Genomic DNA, 17,326 nt, shown 5'->3' on the forward strand with positions numbered 1-17,326 from the left:
ATTAAATTACTAAGCGAAATTTAACATAAGGCATTCATTATGTGATTAAGCAACACATACACCAATTAATCATAAACGATCATTAAGCATGAACGTAAATTAAGCGCAGAGACAATTAATCAAGCACTAAGCATTCATGAATTAATAGCAACAAATTCAGAGTAATTAGTGAAGAGGAAAAATTGAACAGAATTTAACAGTAATAATAGAACCTCAAAGAGAACTGTGCTTGATCCTCAAGACAAAACAACGCTGGAGACTTAGCCTTCCATTAATCAATAGAGAATGAAATTATAGATTGAAGAACGAAATTTTATTGCTGAAACGAAAAGTAAAAACTGGAATTGTAAAACGAAAAAGTGTCTAAAAGAAGAAGAGAAGCCTAAAACTAAAAACGAAAGAGGAAAGAGGAGAGAAGAGAGACTAAACTAGAACCTTGGTGCTGTTATATAGTTTTCAGCCCCAAAGCTTACAAATCTGTTTTAAATCCAAGCCCATAAATAAAATAAAATCTAGATAAGATAAGATCTAGATGAAATAATATCTAGATGAGATCAAATCTAAATAATATCTAGATAAGATAAAATTTGGTAGAATAAAATAGTCTCCTCTCTTAAAGTCCAAGCCCAATTTTGGATTCAAGCCCAAGCCCAATTCTGGATTCAAACCCAATTGCTTATAATTCTCCTGAAATTAAATTAAAAACACAAAATTAATCCAGTAGGCCAAATGATAAAACTGCATAATTAATTTGACAATTAAGGCTAATCAGTAATTAAAATGGTGACAAAAATGGTTAAGAAATATGAGAAAATGATGACACATCAAATCCCCTCACACTTAGCCTTTTGCACTCCTGGGCAAAATAAATAAAAAAAAACAAAGCAAGGGACAAATTCAGAGACATTAAAGAGAAACAAACAGACACAACAACAATTACATATTTCTCAATGAATCTCAAGGAATGAAAAAAATGGGTAACATCTAACATGAAGAGATCCAAAGAGTCAAGACATTCGTGAAAATCTTCCAAGCAACCCAATCATGGCAAAATAGTTAATCAGCTCAAGAATAAAAAGTGATAAAGCCTCACAAGATATACACTCTATCTCTCAAGTGTCTAGGCTACTATTTACCCTCAAAGCACCCATGAAAACCAACACCACATAAACTTGGCAAGATTCTAAAATTGACAATCAACCCATAAACACAAGCACATGAGGATCAAAAGGTCTTTTAAGGTTGTAATGGAGCCAAGGACAAGGTAGGGAAAAATATGGAATAAGTAGCTAAATCCCAAAGGAATAGAGGAGCAACGGGGAATAAGTGCATATTAAGAAAAAATAACAAAACCTAAAGATGAAATTTAAACGCAAAGAGTCTCATAATTCTTTTTCCATTTAAGATCTTATTCACTCAACTTTATTGCTTTTCTTTTTCTTTTTTTTGAATTGATTCAACTAAATTTTTTTTTAGTACTATAGCATTTGAGAAATAGCATATCATTCAGAATGTCCAACATTTAACCAGTATACAATGTACATCAAGTATGGCCCAAAATACATCATGAAGCATAGCCAACGAAATATGTTATCCAACAAAACCCCCCACACTTATTACTAAAACAATTCCAAAGCTCCAAAATTCCTTAAGGTTAAGGTGAGATCATGGTTTTTCACTTAAGGCTTGTAATGAGCTTCAAAACAAAGAAAGGGAAACATAGGCTCAAAGGGCTATCAAAGGGATTAATTCAAGGTAAGTCCATTTGACTAGAGGCTTATAAGAACAAAATTGCCTAAATCATTTCCAAATATGCATGTGAATTAAGAAGCATCAACAAGAATCAAGCCAAGGCTATTGTGCAAGCAATCAATGGGGCAAAACACACCAAATGATTATGATGATGACTCAAATTATCACAAAGGTAAACTTATCACTTCCAAATTGAGATTTCAAAACTATCATGACATGTAGAGGAAAAACAAGGACTTCAAATCACCAAATGTCAAGCGACTTTTATTTTCAAAACAATTTACCCATTACTTGAACATATCCTATAATTCAAAGAAAAATATGCAAAGTTTTACATGCAAATAGAATTGACCTAAAATATTAAACTAGAAACCCAAAAAAACTAACAAAATTAACAAATTTAACACAACTAACAAAATTAACAAAACTAACAAAACTAGCAAAACCAAAGATCGTTCCCCCCATACTTAAACAACACATTGTCCTCAATGTAGCACAAGTAAAAGATTAAAAGCAATTAAACCATCAAATAGAATCGGACAAATGTAATAAAAGTAAAGAAGGAGATAGGAAAAGAAAAACTCCCTAAGTCATGGTGGAGGAAGAGTAGGGTGGAGTAAGGAAGTCTCTTCCACCACTACGTCCACTAAAGAAGGGTTTGTGAGGAATGACTTAAGTCGGTGTCCATTGACCTTGAAGCTCTAGTTTGTGGAGTTGCTTTTGATCTCGACTGTACCATAAGGAAAAAAATTAGTAACAACAAAAGGACCAATCCACTTAGACCTCAACTTACCACTCATGAGTCCAAGCTTAGAATTATACAATAACACTTTTTGCCCAACCACGAAGTCCTTCTTAATTATCATGCTATCATGGAACTTCTTGGTCTTTTCTTTGTAGAACTTGGCATTCTCATACGCTTCTAGGAAGATCTCATCTAACTCACTCAGTTGCAACTTTCTTTCCTCACCAGCTTGATCCATAGAGAAGTTGCAGGTCTTCACTGCCCTGTATGATTTGTGTTCAATCTCAACTGGAAGATGACATGCCTTTTCAAAGACAACCCGATAAGGAGACATTCCTATGGGTGCTTTGTAGGCAGTCCTATGTGCCCAAAGAGCATCATCTAGCCTGGTACTCCAATCTTTCCTGCTTGGCTGCACAATCTTCTCTAAAATTCTCTTGATCTCCCTGTTAGAAATTTCTGCCTGTCCATTGGTTTGGGGGTGGTATGGTGTGGATACCCTATGTACAACCCCGTACTTTTTAAGCAAGACATGCATTGATTTGTTGCAAAAATGGGTTCCTTGATCACTAACGATTGCTTTAGGTACTCCAAACCTGCAAAACAGATTAGATCTGACAAAATCTACAACAACCTTAGCATCATTAGTTCTAGTGGGCTTGGCTTCCACCCATTTTGAAACATAATCAACTGCAAGGAGAATGTAAACATAACCAAAAGATACAGGAAAAGGGCCCATGAAATCTATACCCCAGACATCAAACACCTCATAGAATAGCATAGGTTGCTGAGGCATTTGTTGTCGCCATGTAAGTGCACTTCCTGCTCTCTGACACTGCTCACAAGTGCTACAAATCTTCCACGCATCTTTAAAGATGGTGGGCCAATAAAAGCCACAGTCAAGCACTTTGCGAGCTGTCCTTTGAACACCCAGATGACCTCCCGGTGTGGAAGAATGACAGAACTGTAGGACTGAGTCAGTCTCATAATCTGGAATGCATCGTCTAATGACCTGATCACTGCACAATTTCCACAAGTAGGGGTCATCCCAAATAAAATGCTTAGCATCACTTTTAATTTTATCTTTTTGAGCCTTAGATGCTAAGGGAGGAAAAACAATAGCAACTAAATAATTGACAATGTTAGCAAACCAGGGAGTAGAAAGAGAATCAGAAATACTATACAATATATATAAATGATCATTCGGGAAATCATCCCGAATGGGTGAGTCCTCATCAGACACATGTTCGATCCGAACTCAAATGATCAACAACTAAATTTTGTGCTCTGCTCCTATCACGGATCTCCAAGTCAAATTCTTGGAGCCAGAGCATCCATCGGATCAACCTAGGCTTTGAATCAGCCTTCTTCAACAAGTACTTTAAAGCTACATGGTTAGTATAAACAATAATGCGAGTACCAAGCAAATAAGAACGAAATTTTTCAAGAGTAAAAACTATGGCTAGTAGCTCTTTCTCAGTAGTAGTATAATTCGCTTGGGCAGCATCTAAAGTCCTAGAAGCATAATATATCACCCTGGGCAATTGATCAATTTTCTGAGCAAGGACAGCCCCCAATGCATAATTTGATGCATCACACATAAGCTCAAAAGGGGCTGTCCAGTTGGGTGCCTGGATGATGGGGGTGGTAGTCAGTGCTTTTTTGAGGCAATGAAAAGCCTCTTTGCATTTATCATTAAAGTCAAACTCCACCTCCTTTTGCAACAAGTTGGATAGTGGAAGGGCTACTTTGCTAAAATCTCTTATAAAGCGCTTGTAGAATCCTGCATGACCAAGAAAAGATCGCACCTCTCGCACGCAAGAGGGGTAAGGCAATTGTGAAATAACAGAAATTTTTGCAGGATCTACTTCAATGCCCTTATTGGAAATAATGTGGCCTAAAACTATACCTTGCTCAACCATAAAATGACATTTTTCAAAATTTAGAACAAGGTTAGTTTCAATGCATCTATTCAAAACCTTTTCTAGACTATCCAAACAAATATCAAAAGAGGATCCATATATAGTGAAATCATCCATAAACACCTCTATGCAATTTTCTAAAAAATCACTAAAAATACTGATCATGCACTGCTGGAAGGTACTAGGGGCATTGCACAGGCCAAAAGGCATCCTCCTATAGGCAAAAGTGTCGAAGGGGCAGGTGAATGTGGTCTTTTCCTGATCCTCAGGAGCAATAGTGATTTGCATATAACCAGAAAAACCATCAAGGAAATAGTAGTGAGATTTACCTGCCAGGCATTCCAGCATCTGGTCAATGAATGGCAGGGGAAAATGGTCCTTTTTGGTAACCTGGTTCAGCCTCCTATAGTCGATGCAGACTCTCCAACTGTTCTGCACCCGAGTAGGAATCAACTCCTCCTTCTGATTTTTTATCATGGTGAGGCCGGTTTTCTTCGGAACTACCTGGGCGGGACTCACCCAATGGCTGTCGGAGATAGGATAAATGATTCCAACTTGCAAAAGCTTGGTTACCTCCTTCTTCACTACATCAAGAATTACCAGGTTGAGTCTTCTCTGTGGCTGTCTTACTGGTTTAGCCCCATCCTCTAAATTTATTCGATGCATACATGTGGATGGGCTAATACCAGGAATGCCCGCCAGGGTCCAGCCTATAGCCTTTTTATGCTTCTTGAGAACTAATAATAGCTTCTCCTCTTGCTCATCAGCAAGGGAGGCAGATATAATTACTGGAAAACTTTTGTTATCATCCAAGTAAGCATATTTTAAATTTGATAGTAGAGGCTTCAATTCTGGTGTGGGTGGCTGGACAATGGTAGAAAGAGATGGTTTCTCAGCCTGTACCTCATAAAGAAAGTCAGAGGTATGTGTACTTCCTGAAACATGGTTAGTTCTATCTGACTCTAGAAAATCATTCTCATGAGGTAAAACATCACCAGACATGTAATCAATATCAATTTCAGATTCACTCTCAACATCAAATTCAGACATATGATCAAGTACAAATTTATATTCAATGCATGAAGAGTGACAGTCATGCAGATTAGAATGAAGATCAGTCATGTATTCATCAACAATATAGTCAATTATTTTAGCATGAAATATAGAAAGATCTTCAGATGGATGTTTCATAGCATTTAGAATATTAAAATGAACAGTTATATCACCAAACTCCATAGATAGTGTGCCTGCATAAACATCTATCTTAGTTCTAGCAGTTTTCATAAAAGGTCTGCCTAGAATGATGGGAACTGATCCTTGCGAAAATCCTTCCTCCATATTCAAAATATAAAAATCAATAGGGAAAATCAGTTCACCAACTCTAAGTAAGACATCCTCTATGAAACCAGCAGTATAGGCAACACTTCTATTAGCTAAATGAATCACCACATCAGTTGACTGCAAAGGACCAAGAGATAGAGAATTAAAAATAGACAAAGGCATAACACTAACAGAAGCTCCTAAATCTAGCATGACATTGTCAAACTTATTGTTCCCTATAATACAAGGTATGATGAATGTACCTGGATCTTTACATTTTTCAGGGATTTGGGGAACAGATTTACCAATCAATGCGGAGACATTTCTGCCCATACTAATTCTTTCACTTCCTTTAAGCTTCCGCTTATTAGTGCATAACTCCTTCAAGAATTTAGCATATCTTGGAATTTTCTTTATTGCATCCAGCAGAGGTATGTTTACCTCTACTTTTCTAAATGTTTCCAAGATCTCTTTCTCTGCCTCTTCCATTTTTTTGTTGGAAATTGCTCTTAGAGGGAATGGAAGAGGGATATGCTGCTTCTGTAAATCAGAATTACAAGTGGAAGATTCACCTGCATAGAAATTGTTAGGTAACTTACTCTTTAAATTTTTGTCATCATCTTTTTCTGGAGTAGAGTGAAGTTGGCCAGGTTCATTTGTGGATGAGGAAGATGTTGTTGGTTGAGGTCCTTGACACTGCTTTCCCGACCTCAATGTAATGACACTCACATTTTTGGGATTCTGGACAGATTAAGAAGGTAATCTGACAAAATTCCGGGATTGTTGTTGATTTAACTGTGTAGCCAATTGTCCCATTTGATTAGTTAAGCTCTGAATGGAGGCTCTGGTCTCTTGTTGAAATTGCATGTTTTGCATAGTCATTTGCCTCATAATTTCTTCAAGGGAAGGTTGCGGAGGAGCCTCAACTGTTTGTTGTTGTTGTTGTTGTTGTTGCTGGATTGGTGGAGGAACGTATGGTCTGCTTGGGCCAGCAGCATTCTGAAAATAAGGTTGTTGTTGTTCTTGCTGCTGTTGTGAAGGATTCGACCATCTAAGGTTGGGATGATTCCTCCACCCGGGATTTTACCTATTGCTGGAGAGGTCATAATTGTTCTATTGTGGCTGATTTTGCTGCTGAGGTTGAGGAGGTCTATTGTAGATGTTTGCAGCATAAGCTTCAGGCTGTTCAATTGCTTCAGATTGTTGCACAAAAGGGAAAAGGTCTGTGTGGTGGTCGGCAGAGGAGCATAAACCACAGAGTCTGGCGACAGGTGCAGATTTTTGATTCAAGGCCAGCTGGGTTACCAGGTTAACCAAGGCATCTAGTTTACCTTCAAGCTTCTTAGTCTCGGCTGATGAAGATGAATTCGTGGCTACTTCATGCACTCCTCTAATGACAATAGCATCATTTCTGGCACTAAATTGTTGGGAGTTGGAAGCCATCTTCTCAATTAAATTTCTGGCTTCAGCAGGGGTCATGTCTCCAAGGGCTCCACCACTGGCAGCATCTATCATACTTCTCTCCATGTTACTGAGTCCTTCATAAAAATATTGGAGAAGAAACTGCTCAGAAATTTGGTGGTGAGGGCAACTGGCACAAAGTTTTTTAAATCTCTCCCAGTATTCATATAGGCTCTCTCCACTGAGTTGCCTAATGCCTGAAATATCCTTTCTGATGGTCGTGGTCCTGAAAGCAGGGAAATTTATTCTAAGAATACTCTCTTGAGGTCATCCCAGCTCGTGATGGACCTTGGAGCAAGGTAATATAGCCAGTCCTTTGCCACTCCTTCTAAAGAATGAGGAAAAGCCTTCAGAAATATGTGATCCTCTTGGACATCTGGGGGTTTCATGGTGGAGCAGACAATATGGAATTCTTTCAGATGTTTGTGCGGGTCTTCACTTGCAAGGCCATGAAACTTTGGAAGCAAATGGATCAGTCTAGTTTTAAGAACATATGGGACATCCTCATCAGGGTATTGGATGCACAAGCTTTCGTAAGTGAAATCAGGTGCAACCATTTCCCTTAGAGTCCTCTCACGGGGTGGAGGTTGTGCCATGTTCTCAGAATGTTCAAAATCAAAATGTTCAAAACTATAATGCTCAAAATCAGGATGTTCAAAATTACCAACCACAAAATGCTCAGACTCACCAATAACAGAATGCTTAGGATGCTCAAAAGGTACAACAAGATGCCTAACTAATCTATGAAATGTCCTATCTATCTCAGGATCAAAGGGTTGTAAGTCAGATGGATTGTCTATAGTCATACACTACATTCAACATGCACAACTAGTTGTCTTCTTATGCAAGTAACAGTGTAGGTTTGAACTACAATTACCCTCAAATGATATCCAAATGACTTGAAATTTTGTGAGCAACACTCTAAAATCATAAAAAGATGGCACCAAAATTTTCAGGCAAAAATTCAAAGTCTAACTATGGAAAATACCTAAGGAAAGTTTAGACAAATAAAACAATAAAACTTGAAAAATAAAAAATAAAAACTAGTAAACAGGGGATTTTGGCTAGCTAGAGACCTTAGCTGGCCTTTGGTATGGGAAATTTTTTTCTACCCCAAATACATATATAATAATAGTCATTCTGATACCCGAAGCAAAAGTTATGGCCGTTTGAAGTTTTGGTAAACACAAGTTCTCAAATTTTTTTGAATCTCTCAAATCTAGCCACACCAAGTGTTCCTGGTATTTTTCACACAAAATATGAGTCAAAAGAACCTACCACACCAAAATTCAGCCAAAAATAAAAACCCTAACTATCAAAACAAAAATTGCCAATTAAATTGTCAGCAACAGTCACTAATTCAGTCGCTAATGGATTTGTACTACTACTTTGTTTCCCAGGTCAGCAAAAGTGGTCGCTCTATCCGTCGCAAAGCACAATTCACAGCAAAACACAAAAACTGAAACAGGGGAAGCGCTGAACAAAAAAACTAAAACAAAACACCACACTAAACAAAATAACAAGACACTAACACAACACTAACACAACACGAAAGCATAAAACACGAATCACTAGCTATTATGAACCTTTGGACACTGCTCCCCGGCAACCCCGGCAACGACGCCAAATTTGATCGAGGTCGTACCCGAATCAAATAAACATTAAAATGCAGTAACTAGGAAGTGATCCTAGGCCGTTTCCCAATGAGCAATGATAAACCAAATGTTCACAACAGATAGTAGGAAAATAGTAACGAATTGGGGGGGGGGGTTGTTTGCTTTTGTAAATTAGATAGCGAATAGATGTGAATTAGAAAACATCAGAATTAAAACACGTTGCTTTCCCTTGATTCACAAGCAAGTCTCTTATCCTAGGTTACGAGAGTTTATCCTTTATCAGTTCAACCACTTAATCCAACCCTAAATTAAATTACTAAGCGAAATTTAACATAAGGCATTCATTATGTGATTAAGCAACACATACACCACTTAATCATAAACGATCATTAAGCATGAACGTAAATTAAGCGCAGAGACAATTAATCAAGCACTAAGCATGCATGAATTAATAGCAACAAATTCAGAGTAATTAGTGAAGAGGAAAAACTGAATAGAATTTAACAGTAATAATAGAACCTCAAAGAGAACTGTGCTTGATCCTCAAGACAAAACAACGCTGGAGACTTAGCCTTCAATTAATCAATAGAGAACGAAATTATAGATTGAAGAACGAAATTTTATTGCTGAAACGAAAAGTAAAAACTGGAATTGTAAAACGAAAAAGTGTCTAAAAGAAGAAGAGAAACCTAAAACTAAAAATGAAAGAGGAAAGAGGAGAGAAGAGAGACTAAACTAGAACCTTGGTGTTGTTATATAGTTTTCAGCGCCAAAGCTTACAAATCTGTTTTAAATTCAAGCCCATAAATAAAATAAAATCTAGAAAAGATAAGATCTAGATGAAATAATATCTAGATGAGATCAACTCTAAATAATATCTAGATAAGATAAAATTTGGTAGAATAAAATAGTCTGCTCTCTTAAAGTCCAAGCCCAATTCTGGATTCAAGCCTAATTGCTTATAATTCTCCCGAAATTAAATTAAAAACACAAAATTAATCCAGTAGGCCCAAATGATTAAACTGCATAATTAATTTGACAATTAAGGCTAATCATTGATTAAAATAGTGACAAAAAGGGTTAAGAAATATGAGAAAATGATGACACATTAGTCATAAATCAATTTTGCAATTCATTTCCCATCAAATTAAAGATAAATTACATAATCATCATGGATCATAAGGACTTATAGGGTTGGGCCTGGCTTGAAAGAAATCTTGGTTTTCTGGATATTCAAAAATACCTTGAGAATAGGAGAGCAAACATAAAAACAAGTTAGCAACTCAAATGAATCATCACTTCCTATCCCTTCCCTTTTCAACCAAGTTATCACTACTTCCTATACCAAAATCCCAACTTATAAAATTTACAACAACTCTGTAGAGTTTATAACATAATGTACATAATTCAGACATTTATTTATTCACAAAAGAACTTGTGTTCCATTTTCTTTTTTTATTTCCGTACCTTTTCTTTTCTATACAATATTTAATTTACATGAATAACCACATTTAAAAACAAAGTATTTACATCACATTAGCCACAAAATGATAAAAATCCCAAACCAAACACCTTTGCTCTCCTAACCTAAGGTAAGTTAGGAAACTTTTATCCTAGGTTAATGTTCTAACAAAATATCAAGTGTTTGGCTCAAAGGGCATGCAAATGGTAAAACAATATACATTGGGATAACTTTTTGGCTAGTGGATTAAAATGTAAAGAAGGAAAGAATGCCTAAATCATATCCATGCATCATATGTTATGACAATTAGAAATTCATGCAAAATCAATTGTAGAACATATCAGTGTCAAATCTATGGTTGCACCCAACCACTAAAGCTTAAGGCATGTTTCTATGTTCAAATCAAATTAGTGTTTTGAAAGTTGTTTTTTATCAAGTCCATGCAAAAACTTCTAAATTCATTTGGTATTTGGGAAAGCCATTCATTGTTTTTCATTCTCAATGTTTCCAAAAATCACTTTGTTGTGTTTTGATCCAATTCAAAAGCAAGTTTCAAAATCACTGGTTGCTGATTCTTTCCAAAACATGTTATGTCCAAGAAAAATTTTCTGTTTAAGTCCCAAAAAGAGTTATATATATTCTACAACTACGCTAACAGAACAAAATTATTTAGTGGTGTGTACTACCAAAAAGAGGGTGTCAGACCCTAATTTCATCCGGGGAATGTTTTTATCGTTCGACACAACCCGATCAATCATATGCAAGAACCTTGCTCGAGTGAATGAGTGTCTTCTTGAACTCAGGAGAAATTCACAACTCACTTTTTACCATGAGATCATCAAAAATGAAGTTTAGAAGTTGTGAATCACACACTTTTTCTAAGCACTTAATCTTCTCTTTCTTTCACTTAGCACAAAAGATTTTTCCACACTTAGAAGTGAGAACACAAGTAGGTTATTTATAGAGAAAATAGTTATAACCACATGTAATAGATTATTTTGAAGAAGTAATTGATTATATTATCATTTCAATCGACTAAAGTGTTCTTCCAATATCTGGAAAAATTTCAAAAATAATGTAATCGATTAAATTCTTGATGAATTCAATTAAAGTGTTCTTAATCACTTTCAGGAACACTCTTAACAGAGAAGTAATCAATTACGATTATCTGGTAATTGATTAAAGCATAGACTCATGAAAAACCAATCATTGTCTCAACTGAATTGTGCAACCAATTACAATTAGCTTGTAATTGATTAAACCGAAACAAGAATCTCTTTATAGGATACAAACACTTGTGTAATTAATTAAAATAGAAAATTTTATGCATTAAAGAAGTTTCTAACTTTAGAAACAATCTTCTTACCTCTACATGATGATGGATGATGCACATATAAAAATATAGAGACTAAGATGCAACAATCAGTACAAATGACACTCAAAGAGTTGAGCATGCAAAAAGACAAAACTTCTTCAAGCTCTATCACTTAGTCTTCATGCCCCTATCTCTAACAATTTTCAGAAAAGAATGAACACTAGTTTATAACAGTGTGTTGAACACTGGATGAACACTGGATGTTACTCTTAATAAAACAAGTTCCACTATGATTGGATGTAACTAATAAGAGCATTAAGATAGAGAATTATTACCTTGTTTTCTCATATTGTTGAAACCTATTAAGCTAGTTGTTGGAACTAGGACAGCCAATTGGGCACACTAAGACGGGCATAAGTTCCAGGAAGTTCCAAAGCCAAAATATGATTGTCTTTTATTTGGTAAGCTTTCACGATCCATGCTGAATTTGTTCTCTCTTACTTCGCTTTATTGTTCTATGCTATATATATGCATAACCTTTTCTTTTTTATTTAATTTCAGATCTTGATGACCCCATTTATCCTTATAGTTCTGGAGTCTCAGTGCAAATAGCAAAAAATATTGATGGTAATGAATTTACCAGACAATTATCTCTATCTCTCGCTTTCTATGTTTTATCCTTTTCATATACATATGTCTGAAGAATATGCTGCAAAATTAAAGGGAATAACAAAATGTTGTCCAATTTTTGTTATCCCATTTTCATAGACATGAATCATACCCTTTACCCAATACCGGCCTTCTATATGCGAGGGTTCAAACGTGGGTAACATTATCTGGTATCAAAGTTGAATTTAATTTTAAAAAAATGGGTTTATTTTAATATTGCAGTGTATGATTCAAAAGTTGGGGATGGAGGCTGTCAAAGTTACCGAATTGAACTATCCATTTTATAAGACTTATGGGATGACGATGGCTGGTCTAAGGGTATGATTTAATTAACATTTCAAAACTGATGTTTAACAAGAACCATCATTTTGTCTCTTATTCTCTCACCAGGCAATTGGCTATGACTTTGACTATGATGACTTTAACAGGTAAATTTCCTCTACACATATTTATTTATTTTTTTCTATTTGGGTCATTCATTTCAATCAAGTTCAAACCATGTTAAATGAGGCATTTTGTTTTGAGCAGTTTTGTTCATGGGAGATTGCCATATGATGTGCTGCTGAAACCAGATCATGTTCTCAGGGGCATTTTGCAAAGCCCGCTTGTTAGGAAAGTTGTAAGTTTGTGTGTTATCTTTTAATGGTGAAATTATTACTTTAGAGAAGCCTCTCTTCAGTTCACTCTTGATGTATGTATGGTGAAATTATTACTTTAAAGAAGCCTCTCTTCAGTTCAATTTTATTATTTTTTTAAGCCTCTCTATGCAACTTTTCAAGCTTAGGCTTCAAGCCAGACATGTGGTGAAGAAATGCAACAGAAGAGTACAAATTTGGAAAGTCAAATGGCAACATAAAAAAGGTAAAAGCACGTGTATTCATGCATTTGGGTCTAAGGTTTCTCATGCTTTGCTGGAATTTGTGACGCCCTGTTGGTGAAATTATTGGCCATTATATTAAAACTAGTCCTAACTAGTTGGGACATTGATTTTATGAATGTGGATTATTCACTTGAATTGCACCGCAACTTGTTGCAAGCCACTTTGTATAAAATAATATATAATAGTATAAAATTATATAGGTTAGATGGTAAAATACGAAAGCAAAAATATAGAGATGTGTCACAATTATTATAGTAGGTAACTAACTTTTCATTTTGACCCCTTAAAATTGGTTAGTCTCTTTTTTAATTTTTGTGGTTATCATGTACTTTTCTCTATCCATTATATTATTTTCTCCCACCTGCTCCTTAATCATCACTCACATAAAATTCACTGTTTCATTATCTTACAACTCACAATTATTAGATTGAGTCATTCTCCAAAACCAAAATAAAATGAAACCTTTGGTTGTTGCAGTTTGGGAGTAAACCAGAGTGAAAGTCTAGTTATTTTTTTATTACTCTCGATCTTTCAATCTCTCACAAATGACAATAATAATATATAGAAAGAAATAGACAACTTCTTTATTATATATTTTTTATATAAACAAGTTCATTTAAATTGAAACTAGTTAATACATTATCCAATTCAATTTTAATTGGATACACTAATTAAAAAAAAAACTTAATATGTAAAAATGTAATTTGTGTTTGTAGGTTAGGCATAACCCGCTTACATCCCTATTTCTTATTATTTATAAATAGGAACATTATTAATCTCATTTCTATCTTAAATGATTTACACATATATATATATATGTCTCATGTAGTTATATTGATAGGCTCAGATATTTCATCAATACTTATCAAACATATAGACGTATCCAAAAATATAGATATTGAATACCTAATGAATACGGATAAGTAAAAGAAATTGATGTATTGATAGTTCATAGGTCAACACTTTTCATATTGATAGAATTTTTTAATAATTAGTGCAAAATAATATTTGTCCTTTTGTCTTATATTCAGTGAAATAATTTTTTTTTGTTTATGTAATTTTATATTCATTTGCATTATTGAATTTGTTTCTTTGCCACGCCTAGAAAATATTTTGTCTGTAGATTAGACCACCAAGGAACGGGCATACAATGTGAAAAAGAAAAGAAGTGTAAGTAGGGACGTAGCCAATAGAATGATTGGACGTAGAATTAACGTTTTGCAAAACTTAGATAAGCCAATAGTATACTGAATTTTTGTAATGTTTGTTTTGTTTTATGTCAGGTGTTAAGTATTCCACAAATATATCGTATAGGAACTATGTTATGTTCTGGGATGACAAGTTTGGAGCACATGGATTATCTGCAGAAGTAAGTCCTTGTCTCCTCAACCTTACTTAGCTCTACTGGTTTTTTGTGCACAGCTTTTCCAAGCTTAAGATTATTCCTTGAATATATGAATTACGTATGTCCATCAAAAGGCTTAGGTGCTCCACTTTATCACCAAGGTACTTAATCTTTTGGTGGCTAGATTACAATAGAACAATTCAATAACCTTTTGGTACTTAATCTTTTGGTGGCTAGATTACATGCAATAGAATAATTCAACATCTATATTCCAATATATTGGTTCATCTTGGTTTACCCTTAGTGAATGTCGATATGTCAAGAAATGTCTAGAATTGGGAAACTCTTTAGCCATTTGTATGTTTTCTCATCTCGATTTATGTCTCATTTGGATATCCTGGCAAGCCATAAAAGAATCAAACTTTGTATGAAATTTTCTTATAAAAAAAGCATATGTTGAGGAAAATTTCAATAATGTTTAATTTTTGAAATTTCTTTGATTTTATATACTTATTGATAGTGTTAAGTACTTGTGTGTGCCTTGCTTTGTTGTTGCTTATTAGTTAAGAGCAAATTCGTTTCCCATATCCTTGTAGAATATTAATTGTTATTTAGTTTGATTTGATCATTTAAAATTGTTTTCTAAGGTAGTTATTACTAATAACCGTCTTAGAATGTATATTTTCTAAGACGGTTATTAGAAATAATCGTCTTAGAATGTATATTTTCTAAGACGGTTAAATATAACCGTTTTAGAAAATGATATCAGACATGACTTTCTAAGACAGATATTACTAATAATTATCTTTAAAAAAATTTACTTTCTATGACGGTTAATTTTGAATTGTCATAAAAAATGTTTTGTCTTTAATGTCATTACATATAACAATGGTTTAAAAGCATCGTTAAAATGTCTTTTTAATCGTCGTTAAAAAGCCTTTTTGTAATAGTGATTATTGCGTCGCACCTATTTGTCCATATTTTTACTTCGCTAGTGCGTTTCTTTACTTTATGATTCGATTTTTTTTTATTTCCTTTTCTCAGAATATGGGAATTTTTAAATCTCAATCTTTACTTTTAAAAAATAAATGATTTAAAATTATAAAAGTCGTTTTTTAAAAAGTAGGTTTATAACTATGTTACCTTTCAAGAGAATTTTTTTTTTTGCTTTTAGTTTTTAAAATTTATTAATTTTTTTAAAACAAATAATTTTTTAAAAAGAATTCTTCTTTTATTTTTCTAAAATTTATTATATTTTTGTAAAAGAAATAAATATTTTAAATTTAATTTTTCTTAAAATATTTCATTTAACCAAAATGGTGAGTTTATGTAATTTAAAAAAATTAAAACTTGAAAGATGGATTAGATAAAGAGGTAGTTTTTCTTTATATCCTGTTTCAGTTCTAAAATTATGTTGCATTTCAAACATCTTTTTTTTTCTTTCTTGATTCTAGTTTTGTAAAATTTATTTTTGTTTCAATTCTTTAATGACATCCAACATCCATTATATTTAATTATAGTTTTTGTAATAAAATTATATATAATTGAATAAACTGAGATTATGCATAGAACTAATAAAGAATTTTTTTCCCACTTAAAAATATAACAAGATTTTGCTATCGACCTACAATTCTTAGTTTCTTCTTAACTTCAAATATCACATTTTGCTATGAACTATGCATCACGAAATGACACAAACACATACGAGAGGAGGGTTTCAGGTATGATTCTTAATTCCTTATCTTCCCATCCAAGTAGTCTTGATCCACCTAATCCTCATCTTATTTTCTTCGTTTTCCTTGGTAGAACTGTCCTTGAGTCTGCATGCTTCTCATCACCCACATCCTTTTAGTTTCATTCATCACTTCTTCACGTCTAAACATGATAACATAAAAAAAAAAACTAAGGAACATATAATGAATGACTACTACCAATTTGAAAACATAAGACTCTTTTATGAGAACTGTGATCTCACCTTCTTATTATTATTATTATTATTATTAAAACTATGAATACAAAAAATTGTTTACTAAGTTTGTACCCCACTTCCCATATCAAGGACCTTTACATCTGATTTCATTTATTCAAATAGAAGAATTGATATCATTATTTCTAGAAATAGAAGTTGAAGCAGATAAATATGTAAACTAAAACTAATGAATGCAATATTTAAACTACATAAGATCTCACATGTTTACAAATTCACACATGGTAAGTATCCATGATTTTAAGTGTAATACTCAGCATCAAAGAAGATGTGAAATTTGTAAAATTTGCACACTCATTCAGAAGATGTGTCACATCAGCTTTGTAGTAACACTTTTTTACAATTAGTAAAATTTGCACACTCATTCAGAAGATGTGTCACATCAACTTTATCATTGCATAACATTTTCTTATGGAAAATACATTTACTTGCATTAAGGATGTTACCTAGAGAAGTGCAATGAGGACGGAAGGAGGGAGATGTTGAGGTACATCATGTACGAAAATTCCATGCGGTGGGGGAGTGGTTGTTACACAATGGGGAAGTTAATAGCGCCGAAAACAATTATAAAATTTAATTTACTGCATGTTAAAAAGGGATTTTGTTGTCGGAAGCAAGCTGGTGCTAATGTTACTGTGTTGTTAGGGAATGGTTAGTTACACTTCTTACAATGGAGAAAGAGAAAAGGAGTTTCAACGAAGCATATAGATATACATATAGAAAGAGAGAGTCAAAATGAATGAATGGAGAAAGATATCTGATGTAGTATGGTCAATGAGTTGGAAGATATCCACCCGCGATAGAGAGAAAAGAAAGACAAGGAAGGAAGGAAAAAGGGGAGAGAAACAAAGG

The 17,326-nt window shown here is 34.0% G+C and overlaps 1 non-coding gene across 1 annotated transcript; it reads left to right on the top strand.

Annotated features, from left to right (window-relative positions):
* The first annotated feature begins 7,312 nt into the window (after positions 1-7,312).
* Positions 7,313-7,419, top strand: LOC114404216. Its single transcript, XR_003664864.1, has one exon. It is a non-coding gene; the product is annotated as a small nucleolar RNA R71 (small nucleolar RNA).
* Positions 7,420-17,326: the final 9,907 nt, after the last annotated feature.

Source organism: Glycine soja, chromosome 2, assembly GCF_004193775.1.
Source record: "Glycine soja cultivar W05 chromosome 2, ASM419377v2, whole genome shotgun sequence".
NCBI lineage: Eukaryota > Viridiplantae > Streptophyta > Magnoliopsida > Fabales > Fabaceae > Glycine > Glycine soja.